This window comes from Myxocyprinus asiaticus, chromosome 46 (genome assembly GCF_019703515.2).
Source record: "Myxocyprinus asiaticus isolate MX2 ecotype Aquarium Trade chromosome 46, UBuf_Myxa_2, whole genome shotgun sequence".
NCBI lineage: Eukaryota > Metazoa > Chordata > Actinopteri > Cypriniformes > Catostomidae > Myxocyprinus > Myxocyprinus asiaticus.
In genome coordinates this window covers 31502732-31518404 of record NC_059389.1, presented here as the reverse complement: position 1 = coordinate 31518404, position 15673 = coordinate 31502732, and the positions used below count along the sequence as shown (strand labels likewise).

At 41.8% G+C, this 15673-nt stretch overlaps 1 protein-coding gene across 3 annotated transcripts in view; it reads right to left on the bottom strand.

The window, feature by feature from the left end:
- The window catches only part of LOC127435764 (anoctamin-1), a 105871-nt gene that overhangs the window by 12489 nt on the left and 77709 nt on the right, over positions 1–15673 (bottom strand). The gene's annotated exons all lie outside the window — the stretch shown is intronic.

Here is a 15673-nt window from a genome sequence, read left to right as displayed (position 1 = left end):
TATGCAGCAAATTATTGTCAAATTATTATAAGCACCCCAACCCGGACAGACTTAACAATAACCAATGACGAACCTAGCAAACAAAACAAGGACTACGAGTGCTATATGAAAATGTGGCAAGATTGGCAAAAACTTGCATGGCCTGAAGATCCACCAGGCCAAGATGAAATGCCTGGGGTAGGAGCAGGCAGCACAAGGCACATGGGTCTCCCCTGGTGAGACGGAGGAGTAGCTAAGCCTGGAGCAATCCAAAACAGCCGAAACCTATCAAGTGCCTAAAGCTTTAACCCCGGGCTGGACACAGGAACATTGTTGAACATCAGTTAAATTAAGACATGAACAGAGGTCTTGAAGCAACAGAGAAAGGAGGTGCAGACGAACATCTTCAGACCATGTTGGCAATCATCATAAGTCTGCTGGCTGAAAAGTTCAGAGTGGAGGAGAGGAAGCCAGCCAGGACAGTGCACACCAGGAATGGGAGGAACAAATTCACCAGTTGAGGCAAGAGTTGAGAAGTCTTAAGCAAGAATACAAGTGAGTGGAAGAGACAGAAGCTGAGAAAGAAGCTGAACCTAGGCAGGGCAGAATGGCATATGAGAAAGAAGAGTGAAAGAACAAAGAAGAGCTCCAAATAATTTGGGTTCATGAACAGAAGGGAGTCATGATTCCCAAGAAGGAACATTTTCAAGCCATTGAGCAGTTCAGGACCATCTCCATGCTCAGCATTGAAGGCAAGATATTCTTCAGTATTGTGTCCTGAAGGCTGACAGAGTACCTCCTCAAGAACAAGAACGTCGACACTACAGTGCAGACAGGTAGGGTTCAAAATGTGCCTGGATGCCTTGAACACATAGGAGTAGTTACCCAGCTCATTAGGCAGGAAGGCAGAGGAGACCTTGTGGTGCTTTGATTGGATCTGGTCAAATCTTTTGGGTCAGTTCCTCACAAGCTGGTGAAGGAAACTTTCGATCATCACCATGTTCCAGACATGATTTTGGATCTCATACTGGATGATTCAAATAGTTTCTATTTGAAAGTCACCACTGGGTACATAACATCAGAATGGCATCACCTGGAAAAAGGCATTATTAATGGCTGTACAATGTCAGTTATCCTCATCGTCTTGTCAATTACCATGTTGGTGAAAGGTGCAGGGTTGGACTGCAGAGGCCCCTTGTCTAAGTCTAGGGTGTGGCATGCCCTGATAAGAATATTAATGGATAACCTGAAGGTGACAACATCATTGGTGCCAGTTGCATCTCGCAGGGGCTTGAGAAGTTCATTTTTAACATCAGCACCATCCCTATACCATTTATTACTGAGAAGCTGGTGAAAATCCTAGGGAAGGAGTTCAGTCAATCCAGGCAACCAACCAGACTCTGGAGTCCTGGTTGGTGGTTGGTCTTCAAGTCAGGCCTAACTGGAAAGTTTAAAGCATGGCTATACCAGCATAGAATCCTCCCACACATCCTCTAGCCGTCCTAATTTATGAGGTCCCATTAACAGTGGAGAGTATCGAGAGGGGAGTAAACCATTAACTCCAGCTGTGGTTGGGCCTACCTCTGAGCCTCAGTAACATTACTTTCTATGGTCACCAGACCAAACTCAGACTTCAGTAGCATTAAGCAGGAGTATATCTTGGCTTGTGTAATTGAAGCCATGCAGTACAGGGACTCCATTGATCCCAAAGACTCAGAAGCTGGCATCGAGGTAGAAACAGGGCAAAAGTGGAGAGCACTGGCTGCAGTGGAACAGGTAGAATGCAGCATAAAGAGCTGGTGCACTACAGACAGACCCAAGGCAAGGAAAGGCACAAGCTGATTCAACAAGAAGTTGGAGCACGGGTTAAAGAGGCACAAGTCAGCAGGATGGTTGGAATGAAACAGCATTGGGCATGGGTAAGGTGGGAAGCAGCAGCAGCACGAAAGGTCACATGGCCTGAACTCTGGAAAGCAATGCCCCAGCATATCAGCATCCTGGTACAGGCCATCTTTGACATACAACCAATCCCAATCAACCTCTTTATCTGCAACAAAGTGAAAACAAATGCATGCTCACTATGCCAATGGAAAGGAAGCTTGAACATGTCCTGAGCTGCTGTCCCAATCCAGGAGCTGCCAGGATCCAGGTGCTACAGGAAATCCCCGAAACACCATTGCTACTGCCTTTAACAACATCAAGTGCTTCTGAACAACAAAGAGCACTACCATCACATTTTTCAGCGAAGGATTGTAAATAAAGCTTGACTGCCAACAAATGGTACTTGAAAGTCAACCTAGGAAATAGTTAAGATTTCCAGTGGAGATCACAGAGACCACCCTCAGGCCTCACATTGTACTCTTATCAGTCAACCAAGCAGGTGGTCATGCTGGAGCTCACTGTGCCTAGTAAGATTGGATAGAAGAGGCCCTTGAGAGGAAGCAATCCAGGTACGAGGACATCGTAAAGCTGTGCTGCTGCAAAGCGTGGAAAGCACAGAACAAAACTGTAGGGGGTAAGCTGCTGAGGATTTACAGGATCACAATGAGCAAACCGTGGAGTGTATGGGCTACTCCGACACAAGCTTGATCAACCCTGGTTGGGCCATCTGGGTAAGGGTGAGGTCTGATGTTGAAAGTCCCAAAACACTGAATGACCACAGGATACATCACTGATGATGTGTCCCAGTGCACCAGCAGAGTAACAGCAGGTGTGTATTACAATTGGAATTCCTTTAGCATTGGATTTCAACATTAATATTTCCTAAACTGGGGTTTGAAATCACACAAAGTCACACATACACTGCCTGGCCAAATAAAAACAAAAAAAACAAAAACAAATTGCATAATCTAATATTTTGTTGGACCGCCTTTAGCTTTTATTACAGTGTGCATTTGTCGTGGCATTGTTTCGACAACCGTATGCAATGTCACAACATTTATTTCCATCCAGAGTTGCATTAATTTTTGGCTGAGATCTTGTATTGATGACGGGAGAGTCGAACTACTCCGTAAAGTCTTCTCCAGCACATCCCAAAGACTTTCAATGGGGTTAAGGTCAGGACTCTGTGGTGGCCAATTCATGTGTGAAAATGATTCCTCATGCTCCCTGGACCACTCTTTCACAATTTGAGCATGATGAATCTTGGCATTGTTGTCCTGGAATATGCCCGTGCCGCCAGGGAAGAAAAAATCCATTGATGGGAACCTGGTCATTCAGTACATTCAGGTAGTCAGCTGACCTCATTTTATTGCAGCATAACGTTGCTGAGCCTAGACCTGACCAATTGAAGCAAACCCAGATCATAACACTGCCTCAAGAGGCTTGTTCAGTGGGCACTATGCATGACGGGTGCACCACTTCAAGCACTTCCCTTCTTACCCTGATGCGCCCATTGCTTTTCAATAGGGTAAATCTGGACTCATCAGACCACATGACCTTTTTCCATTGCTCCACAGTCCAATCTTTATGCTCTCTAGCAAATTGAAGTCATTTTTTCCAATTATCCTCACTAACAAGTGGCTTTTTTGTGGCCACACAGCTGTTTAGTCCCAATGCTGTAAGTTCTCGTCGCATTGTGCATGTGGAAATGCTCTTACTTTCACTATTAAACATAGTCATGAGTTCTACTGTCGAATTTTTACAATGTGACTTCACCAAAAGTTTTAGTGATCAAAAGTTTTTTTTTTTTTTTTGCATTAAAACACACAATTTAGTAATATATGATCATTTCCCACCTTGCTTTTGGCCCTCTGTCTGAAATGCTCGGTTTTGACCTAAGCGCCTCCTTAAAACTTCAACATAAACGCCCACTGTTCTAATTGGATAACTTCATGCAGCCCCTTTAGCAAACTCAATCGGAAGAACATTATAAAACAAAATTGCAGGGTTTACACATAAGCACATCCAACACATTGCATCTGAATATACTGAACTGTTCATCTCAAACACAACTGTTAACACTCAGCACCATAAACTATCAAACAATCATATACACACATACATACTGAAGGTGCACTGAGGCACACATCAGCAGAAACACATCAAAACAGTTAAAGACTTCCATCGTCCAAGACGTCCATCATCAAAGACGTCCTATGTTTACATACACAAACAATTAAAAATAGCACAGATAGGCGAAAGAATGCGTCCATGATGCGTTTAAGCTCAAAACAACAAGAGGCAGCAGCTGAATGAAACAGAATTGCTTCTCCCTTTCAGAGTTGTAATTTGACACCGCATATTTTAAAAGCGGCACAAGATATGTATCAAGTGGTCAAAGATGTCTGTCTAGTGCATGTGAATAAATAAAAAAAGAATCCAAAATAGTCCAGATGGGTCCCCTTTGGTGTTATGTTTGGAACAGTTAGCCACACAAGGTCTGTTCTCTTGACTTGAATTGCGTGCCAGTGGGTGGGGCTAAGGGTGCAATGACACATGTTGTGGGATGTGTAAATACAAATGAGCAATGTTTCATGATGTCACAAACAGACATATTTCAAAATGAGACGTTTCAGCAGAGTGGCAAATATAAATGTTCTTTTTAGACTGAGGAAGATGTTTTGAGTTCTGAAATTTACAGTATGTTTTTTTTAGTACAGTTACCTCTTTTATGTCTAAATATCAAGGACAATTTTATTCTCCATTTCATGACCCCTTTAAGACAATTGATAAATAACCACATACCTTATGAAAATAAAATTTTCACTGTTATTGCCCAGAAAAAAGAAAGAACATTGAACACAGGTTTCATGTGAATGTTAGGGATGACACATTCCCCTCACATTAAACAGCCTATTAAACTTTTTATACTCATTATAGGTTACCAGGGCCTGTCAGATCCAGCTTTGTGTCCAGTTTATGTACCAACCACACTGCATATGTGTTGCTAAGCAGTGACTTCTAACTGCAGCCTGTACCAACCAGTCAACAAGGGACACTTCACTGACCAGTTCCTCCATCACTTCAGTCTACTAGAAGGGACTCCACAGATAATGACCTACTACAAACTACCAGCCAGACAGCATTTCAGTGACCACTGCCTGCATCCTCTCAGTCTGGATGCAGCCTATGCAAGTTTAAACAGTGAGTAACACTTCAATGACCACTGCCTGCATCACTTCAGTCTCTTAAAATGGAATACATAGACACTAAACTATGGTCAACTAAAGCCTATACCAGCCTGACAGCCCCTGAAGTGAATTTTGGATGAACTTCAAACACACTTTATCATTAATCTTACAGTTCAGTAATTACACTTACAGTTTTAAACATTGCTTACTACAAAATGCATCATGTAATATATTCAATGAGCACAGGACTTGTATTACACATAAAATATAGCTAACTAATATTGGAATATGTTCCTGCTGTAAAGCCAGAGAAGGATGGGTTCCCACAACTGGTATATTGGTCTTCTCAGAGGTTCCTAAAACAGACAAGAGCTTTAAATAAAGGCTGATCTTCAAAACCTTCATCCTCAAGTTCCCTTACAATTCAGTTCACTTGACATTGCGTCACTAAGCTGACGCTATGGGAGTGTCCTTCTACATGACCTAGTTGAAACACTTCTACAATAACGGAAATTGTAAGATTGGCTATGGTGTTTAAGCCCCACACATTTAGGTGCAAAGATGTCTGGTATAAAAGCGGGCACACAAACAGAATTCTTTTCCTCAGAATTTTCTTCCTTCAAGACTGCGAGCATCTCTCTCATCTAGAAGCCCTCTACAACTTCACCGTCGACATACACAAGTCAGCAGGCGGGATCTTCATGGCAACGAGAAGAACACTCCCCTGCAGTGTTCCGGCGAACATTTACTCCACCTCGCCTCTTGATGCTTCGCTGGTGAACAGGCCGCTTCAGCATCCTGATTCCCTGCAGGACTTTTGTATCCTTATAAGCTATTGTTGATATTGTGTGTATATGCAGTATATATATATATCACAAAAGGGCCGCTTGCACATCCAGTCGTCAGACGATCATGATAGCTGTGTTCGTTGTTTGGCCCGTGGCCACTCTGAAGCAGTACTTATGGAAACATTGCCCTCACTGTGAGAGCATGAGTCTCAAGATGCTTTACTCTCGGATCGCTTCGACCTCATTCTGAGGGACAATTCCGTCTCACACGCTCTCCCACTTGCCCCTTCTGTGACTCTCGAGGGATCACACGAGGGGGCACGGCGGGGGGTCAGGTTGAGCTAGATGAATCAGAGGTGGATTTCAAGCCCTGCAAGCCCCTCGATCTTCTTTTGAAGTGGCTTCACCTATATATTATATGTGTAATGAGCTCCGGTCCTCTGTTGGAGCGCGGGACCTCGTTACGTTTGCCGGTTGTGACGATGAAGAAGATGCCATATCCCTCGCAGCATCAGAGACTGCAAATGGTCCAATGTTGTCGAGTGATTCCCTCCTAAAATGATGAGTACTGTGCACAACTGCTTCCCAGTGGCGAGCAGTGCTCAGTCTCATCTAGCGCACAAGCCGATGCGCCCATTTTCCTGGTCCATGGATGTGTGGCGGGTCTACACAGCTACACAATTCAGTTCATACACCAGCCACCTCACTCCCAGTTTGAGAGTAATTCTTCTTCCCAAATTCACTAGGTGGGGAAATTAATCATTTATCACACTTGAGAGTGCAGGGTCAGCCATGATATGGCACCCCTGGAGCAGATAGGGTCAAGGGCCCAACAGTGGCATCTTGGTGGTGCTGGGGCTTGAACCCCCAACCTTCTGGTCAGTAACCCAGAGCCTTAACCGCTGAGCCACCACTGCAGGTCCACATGGCTACATGACACCAGTGCCGGCCACAGTGCTCTCAGTTTGAAATTAATCTTCCCTCCCAAATTCATTAGGTGGGGAAATTAATCATTACTAATCACACTTGAAGTGTGTATATTGAATGCTATCACCGTCCTGTGTGCTCTGTGACATCCTAATTATTTTCATCCCTCCCATATTCACTTGGTGTGGAAATTAATCATTACTAATCATACTTGAAGTGTGTATATTGAATGCAGTCACCACCCTGTGTGGTCTGTGACATCCTGTATATTTCCTTCCACATTACTAATCACACTCTGAGGCATGTATTGAATACTGTGCACAACCACTTCTCGGTGGTGAGCGGCGCTCAGTCTCATCTAGTGAGCGAGCCGATATGCCATTTTCCCACTCCGTAAATGAGGGGCGGGCTCACACGGCCATGTCCGACTGGGTTTTAAAGACGGTTGGACACGGCTGCACGATTCAGTTCGTACGCAGCAACCTTGCTCTCAGTTTGTAGTCAATTTTCCCTCCTGAATTCACTAAGTAGGGAAATTAATCATTACTTATCACACCACCCTGTGTGGTCTGTGACATCCTAATTATTTTCCTTCCTCCAGGACCGGGATGTTACTCAAAATGTTGTTTCTGTATATTACGTTCAATAAGAACATTCTCACAAAAGAGAACGCACTCATTGCATGAGTTGCACACACATTCTGCTACACGCTCCAATATGGAACGTCAAAACGGTCATATTTCACCAATGGTGTCCTATCATTCACAGTCCTATTAAAAACTGAGGTGTGGGGGGCCAGGGTAGCTCAGCGAGTAAAGATGCTGACTACCACCCCTGGAGTCACGAGTTCGAATCCAGGGCATGCTGAGTGACTCCAGCCAGGTCTTCTAAGCAACCAAATTGGCCCAGTTGCTAGGGAGGGTAGAGTCACATGGGGTTTCCTCCTCGTCGTTGCTATAATGTGGTTCGTGCTCTCAGTGGGGCGCTTGGTGAGTTGTGCATGGATGCTGTGGAAAATAGCGGGAAGCCTCCACAGGTGCTATGTCTCCACGGTAACACACTCAACAAGCCACGTGATAAGATGTGCAGATTGACGGTCTCAGATGCGGAGGCAACTGAGATTCATCCTCCACCACCTGGATTGAGGCAAGTCACTATGCCACCACGAGGACTTAGAATACATTGGGAATTGGGCATTCCAAATTGGGGAGAAAAAGGGTGAAAAAAAAAGTGGGGGGTGATGGTGCAGTGTGCAGAAAATGCATTAGAGATTGTTTAGAACTGTAATACCCAATACCTGCACTGACCTGACATTTATAAAGAATACTCTTCCTGAGAACACAGGTGAACCTTTTGGTTAATGTTTTCATTATTGGTGACCCTTGCTTTAATGTTTGGCAGTATGGTTTTATAATATGAATAATCATATAACTCAAATAACCATACTGTACCATTGCATTCACAAAGTTGCATTAGTTTAACCATACTATTGTTGTATTGTTTAGCACAGTGCTGTCATTTTACAATTTAAATGTGGAAAATGCATTGTATGTTTGTAAAAAAAGTTTAGCAGCAATTAAAGATCATTAAATTTCAAGGCAGGACTACTTCAGAGACCATCTGCGAGAAGAGATCACTTCCCAGTCACCAGATGATACCTCCAACAATTCTGATGAAAAGGACTTCTTTTCAAGAATGAAACACACATACAATTAGGAAAGTGACACACACACACACACACACACACACACACACACACACACAGAGTGTTGCTGTGTATGGCAGTTTTTCTTAATAAAAAGCTCTAAACTATCTGTGTGTCTGTGACATTAGACCACTCTCTCCTTAAATGTATATGAGCAGGAGGATACAGCATATTGAATTGCAAAAAAATATTAAACAAAAGCTTTAAAGGGATAGATCCCCTTTATTTTTTCTGCACAACACAAACAAAGATTTTTAGAAGAATATTTCAGCTCTGTAGGTCCATACAATGCAAGTGAATGATGATCAGACCTTTGAAGCTCCAAAAAGCACATAAAGGCAGCATAAAAGTAATCCATATGACTCAGTGGATAAATGTCTTCAGAAGTGATATGAAAGTGTGTGTGAGAAACAGAACAATATTGAATAAATTCTCCTCCCTGCCCAGAAGGTGGCGATATGCACGAAGAATGTGAATCGGCAAAAGCAAAAAGGAAAAAAAGTGAAAATTGAGATTTACATTAAAAATCTGTTTCTCATTAACACTGATTACATCCCTTCAGAAGACATGGATTAAACCACTGTTGTCACATGGATTACTTTTATGCTGCTTTAATGTGCTTTTGGAGCCTCAAAGTTCTGATCTACGCATGCCCGGCCCCCAATCAGGCTAATCAGCTGAGGAGAGGGATAAATGCAGCCGGATGTGGCAGTTCGGGAGATAGAGAGCCACACGCAGCTGCCGTATGTGTATACGTGTATTTAAATTAAATATTACTTTGATTGTTCAGCCAGTTCCCGCCTCCTCCTTGCCCATCCTACCCCTGTTACAAGGTGGTAGCTTAATAATTGCTAAGTGTAGATTTTATGTTTAACAGAGACATGGTTAGATTCGACAATAAGCAATGAGGAAGTTAGTGCTGAAAACTATGATATAATTAGAAAGGATCGCAATAGAAAATGTGCTCTATATAAACACTGTGCATGCATTTTTATTTCTTGATGTAACACTTCCCGCAACAAAGCCTATTCTGTTTGGAGTGTGTTATCAACCACCAAATCAAAATGATTTTTATGAGGGGCTTGAGTATGCCTTAAACAATTATAATGGTGCTTTGACAAAGGAATGTATTATTATGGGGTATTTTAATACTGATGTTAGTAAAAGAACAGGGGGGAATTATAATGCTCTACGGAGATTATGTAAAACTTTAATTTAACTCATATAATAAAAAATCCCACAAGGTTTTGGGACAGTGGTGATAGTATCATCGATCTTTTTTTGGTGTCTGATGAAAAGAATATTTCTCAGAAAGGAGTGATTGAAAATGGTGTCAGTGATCGTGATATTTTCTGTACGAGGGAATGTTTTAGAAAAAATATAATAGTCATAAAACAGTAAGGGCTAGACTGCTTAAAAATTAAAATGATTAAATATTCAAAGATCACCTAAATAGAGTATTTATTTTGTGCTCTGTTTGTTTTGTGGAAGATCACACCTTTGAGACAGTTCTGTGAATGAATATACACATTCTTTGTGTTCAATCATTCTTCCTATTGACTGGGTTTATTTCACAAAGTATTTTCTGTTATGTAATTTTGCCTCACAATTTGTGAGGCAAAATTGAACAATCCGATGGCAAAGTTGTTGTGGGGACTCGAGGGCGTTCATGGACCTTTTGAGTTTAGAGGGATTGACGCCGGTTGGCGCTGTCGTGCGCGGGGTTAATGCGCACGTTTTTCTTTTTTCTGTTTGTTTTGTTCAGGGGGATGTTTGGGGTTTGATTGTTTCACTAATGGGGAATGTGGTCTTCATAATTTTGTTTTTGGCACACAATTTATTTTTTCTATTATATCAATATGTCAGTTGTTAATATAAGTGTACTATCTCTCTCCACATGGAATGTAAATGTGTTGGGGCCCCCCATAAAAAGAAGGAAGGTTATTACTTTTCTTAAACATAAGAAATATGATATAGTGTTTCTTCAAGAAACAAATCTCTCCCCGCAGGAAGCTGAAAAATTTGGGAAGATATGGGGTGGACATGTTTTCTTTAGTGCTGGCACAAGTAAGAGCAAGGGAGTCATTATATTGGTAAATAAATATCTGCAATTCAAATGTCTCAAGCAGATTAAAGATAAATTAGGAAGAGTAATTATTGTTTTAGCTGAAATTCAAGGGCAAAGGTTGATTTTGGCCAATATTTACGCACCTAACGCTGATGATCAGGGCTTTTTTATAGATCTTGAAGGGATGTTGCAAACCGCTGGCACCCCTCATGATATAATATTGGGAGGAGACTTTAATTTTTTGATGGACTCAATCCTTGATCATAGTGAAGCAAACGTGTGTAAGACCCCTAGAGCAACACTGATGCTTCACAGGATGTGTAAAAATCTTGTCATACAGTATGCCTCATTCATCAAAAAATCCAAAGCACGAGAACTTGTGGAGTTGGAAGGAAATATTAAAAGTACAGAGGCAGAGCTGAAGCGCCGTATGTCAGCTGATGGCCTCAGAGAATTGACCCGATTGAAATATAGATATAATACTATTTTGTCGCGGAAAGTGGAGTTTTGGTTATTCAGGGCAAGACAGTCATACTTTGAGTCAGGTGACAAAGCAGGGAAGCTTTTGGCTAGATATATAAAGCAGAGAGAGTCTTTTTCTACCATTCCCTCAGTGAAATCTGCTGGTGGTGAAATATTTACCTCGGCCATTGATATTAATAATGCCTTTAAAGAGTTCTATATTGATCTTTATAGTTCCATGTCTTCATCTACTGATGAAGATTTTAGAAACTTTGTGGAACCATTAGATCTTCCTAAACTGACGATTGAGCAAAAAAACTCTCTTGATTCTGAGATAACCTTGGAGGAGCTTGACGAGGTAATTAAGTGGTTTTAGATGGTTTTGCCGCAGAATTCTTTAGATCCTATGCTACAGAACTGGCTCCACTTTTGTTAGAAGTTTATACTGAATCATTAAAGAACGGAAAACTTCCTCCAACCATGACACGAGCCCGGATCAGTCTGATTCTTAAAAAGGACAAAGATCCAAACATGTGTAAAAGTTACCATCCAATTTCCCTGATCCAACTAGATGTAAAAATATTGTCAAAAATTTTGGCTAGTTGATTAAGTAAAGTTATGACATCACTTATACATATAGATCAGGTGGGGTTTATTCGGGGTTGCAGCTCTTCTGATAACATCAGGCGTCTCATCAATATCATGTGGTCAGTGGCGAATGAACAATCTCCAATCGCTGCCATCTCACTTGATGCCGAAAAGGCATTTGATATGGTAGAATGGGATTATGTTTTTAAGATTTTGGAAATATACGGGTTCGGGAGTACATTTATTGGTTGGATTAAGTTACTTTATAGACACCCTGTAGCAGCGGTACAAACAAATGGATTAATCTCAGATTATTTTACTTTGAATAGGGGCACTCGGCAGGGTTGCCCTCTTTCCCCATTATTGTTCTGTCTTGCCCTGGAACCATTAGCAGCTGCGATTAGAAAGGAGGATGATTTTCCAGGGGTGGTGGCGGGAGGTGTGCCGCATAAGCTTCTGCTTTATGCAGATGATATTTTATTATTTGTCTCTGAACCTACTAAATCTTTGCCTTGCCTCCACAGAATTATTAATTCTTTTTCCAAGTTCTCAGGATACAAAGTCAATTGGGCTAAATCCGAAGCTTTGGCTCTGACAGCATACTGTCCAGTAACGGCTTTCCAGCCGGGTGCCTTCCAGTGGCCCAAACAGGGCATTAAGTATTTAGGGATTTTATTCCCAGCAAATTTGTCTGATTTAGTTAGTGTTAATTTTGACCCTTTAATAAAAAGGTTTTCGAGTGATGTCAGCAGGTGGGCTTCATTACATTTATTGATGATTGGGAAGGTTAATGTTATTAAAATGAATTGTATTCCAAAATTTAACTACCTGCTACAATCTCTCCCTGTAGATGTCCCCCTCTCTTATTTCAAGGAATTTGATAGCATAGCGAAGTCCTTCATTTGGAATGGTAAACGTCCCAGATTGCATTTTAATAATTTACATAGGCCGATAGACAAAGGAGGGCTAGGCCTTCCCAAGATTTTGTTTTATTACTATGCGTTCAGTCTCAGACATTTGGCTCACTGGTCACTTCCACCTGAGAGAGCCCCTCCCTTGTTTGTTATTGAACAGGCAGTTCTTGCCCCTATTTCGCCATTACAAAGTATCTCTATCAAACGAATCGGAAAAGTTAAGTTACACCCCGTTATTTCGCATTTACACTCGGTATGGACTAAAGTGTCCAGATTGTTTAAATTGGACACTTATTTAAATGCTGCCTCGAGCATATGGCAGAACCCAAGAGTGTGTATTGGCAGGTCTCCTTTCTGTTGGCCGGAATGGATTGTTAGGGGGGTTGCAACACTCGGTGACCTATAGGAAAGTGGTGTGTTGAGATCGTTTGAAAACTTGGTCCAACATTTTGGGATCCCCAGACCTCAGTTTTATAGGTATTTACAACTGCGCCACCTGCTTTGCACTATTTTTGGGAGTAGCACACATCCCCCTAAGGAGGCAGATGCTTTGGGAGAGGTGATTGCGGCTTTTGGAAAAGGTCATGAGGCATCAGTGTACTACTCCCTGTTAATTCAGAGTATGGGGGACGGAGCCTTAACTTCTCTCAAGAGAGTATGGGAGAAAGATTTCAATTTGGCATTGGAGGAAGGAGTGTGGGCTAAGATTCTTAAAAACATTAAGTCTGCATCTAGTGATGCAAGGGTGCGTCTTATACAATTCATAAAATGGTCTTAAAGACACACCCACCTGTTGGTGATGCCAATCGGAGGATGGAGACATGGCCCATGTTTTTTGGTGGTGTGTCGAGATCCAGAAATTCTGGTCAAAGGTTCAGAATTTTGTGTGCGATGTGGTGGGCACTCAGGTTTCGTTTTGCCCCAGACTTTGTGTTCTGGGCGATGGGGTGGTCATCGATGTGGGGGATGGCCATATAGGGAACTGGGTTCTGACATGTGTGATGATTGCCAGGCAGGTTATTTTGAGGGGTTGGAGGTCAGCTGGTGCGCCCCCATATCCGGAGTGGTGCACGGAGGTGGGGAGGGTGGCAGCTTATGAGGAGGTGTCATCTAGAAGACGGGGTGGCTTGGATAAGTTTGTTTGGAAATGGGGCAGGTATTTGGAGTTTTTGGAGGGCTCTCGGGTGGGGTGTGGAGAGAGTAATGTATTATAGTTTGTATGATTATTATGTGTGTGTGTGTATGTATATATATATATATATATATATATATATATATATATATATATATATATATGTATATGTATTTATGTTTGTATATGTATGTATGTATATGACAACAGGGTTGTTTTTTTGGGGGGGGGCGGGGTCGGGGAGGGGGGTTGTGGGGTTTAAATGTTGATTTATATATATTATATATAAAATTTGAAGAAAAAAAGAAAAAAAGAAAAGGAATTAATAATTCTGTGGAGGCAAGGCATAGATCTAGTGGAGTTGGAGACAAATAATAAAATATAATCTGCGTAAAGCAAAAGCTTATGCACCACACCTCCCGCCACCACCCCTGGAAAATCATCTTCCCTTCTTATCGTGGCTGCTAATGGTTCCAGGGCAAGACAGAACAATAATGGGGAAAGAGGGCAACCCTGCTGGGTGCCCCTATCCAGAATAAAATAATCTGAAATTAATCCATTTCTTTGTACCGCCGCTACCGGGTGTCTATAAAATAACTTAATCCATCCAATAAAAGTATTCCCGAACCCGTATATTTCCAAAATCTTAAAAAAATAATCCCATTCTACCATATCAAATGCCTTTTCAGCATCAAGTGAGATGGCAGCGACCGGAGTCTGATCATTTGCCACTGACCACATGATACTGATGAAATGCCTAATGTTATCAGAAGAGCTGCGGCCCTGAATGAACCTCACCTGATCTGCATGTATTAGAGATGTTATAACTGTACTTAATCAATTAGCCAAAATTTTTGACAAAATTTTAACGTCTAGCTGAATCAGGGAAATTGGACGGTAACTCTTATAATCGCTTGGATTTTTGTCCTTTTTAAGAATCAGACTGATCCGGGCTTGTGTCATGGTTGGCGGTAGCTTTCCATTCTTTAGTGATTCCATATAAACTTCTAACAAAAGTGGAGCCAGTTCTGTAGCCTAAGATCTAAAAAATTCAGCGGCAAAGCCATCTGGCCCCGGAGCCCTGCCTGTAAGCAGGGCATTAATTACCTCGCCAAGCTCCTCCAAGGTTATCTCAGAATCAAAAGAATTGTTTTGCTCAGTAGTCAGTTTAGGAAGATCTAATGGCTCCACAAAGTTTCTAATATCCTCATCAGTAGATGAAGACGTGAAACTATAAAGATCAAGATTGAATTCTTTAAAAGCATTATTAATATCAATGGCCGAGGTAAACATTTCACCACCAGCAGATTTTACTGAGGGAATGGTAGAAAAAGACTCTCTCTATCTAGCCAAAAGCTAGATTGAGCTAGATTGAGTTGTCCCCCAACTCAAAATATGAGTCTTGCCCTAAATAACCAAAACTCCACCTTCCACGACAAAATAGTATTATATCTGTATATCTTTCAATCGGGTCAATTCTCTGAGGCCATCAGACGACATTCGGCGCTTCAGTTCTGTCTCGGTATTTTTAATATTCTCTTCTAACTCCATGAGTTCTCGTGCTTTGGATTTTTTGATGAATGAGGCATACTGTATGATCCGACCCCTAAGAACCGCCTTAAGTGCCTCCCAAGCCACGTCCACAGAGGATACTGAGGACCAGTTGGTCTCCATATAAACATTGATTTCAACCTTTAACATTTGTTGGAATCAGGATTTTGCAAAAGGGATACATTAAAGCGCCAACTATATGATTTCTTTTTCTCCATATGTGGCAACACCTCTAAACTCACCAGGGCGTGATCTGAGACTAAGATGTTTCCAATTGAGCAATCAACGACAGAAGAAATTAGGTAAAAAAAATCTATTCTAGAATAAATCTTATGGACTGATGAAATAAATATATAGTCCCTACCAGATGGGTTCAAAAGTCTCCAAATATCTGTAAGACCAAGATTTTTACACATCCTGTGAAGTGACAGTGTTGCTCTATGGGGCTTGCACACTGTTGCTTCACTATGATCAAGGACTGAGTCCA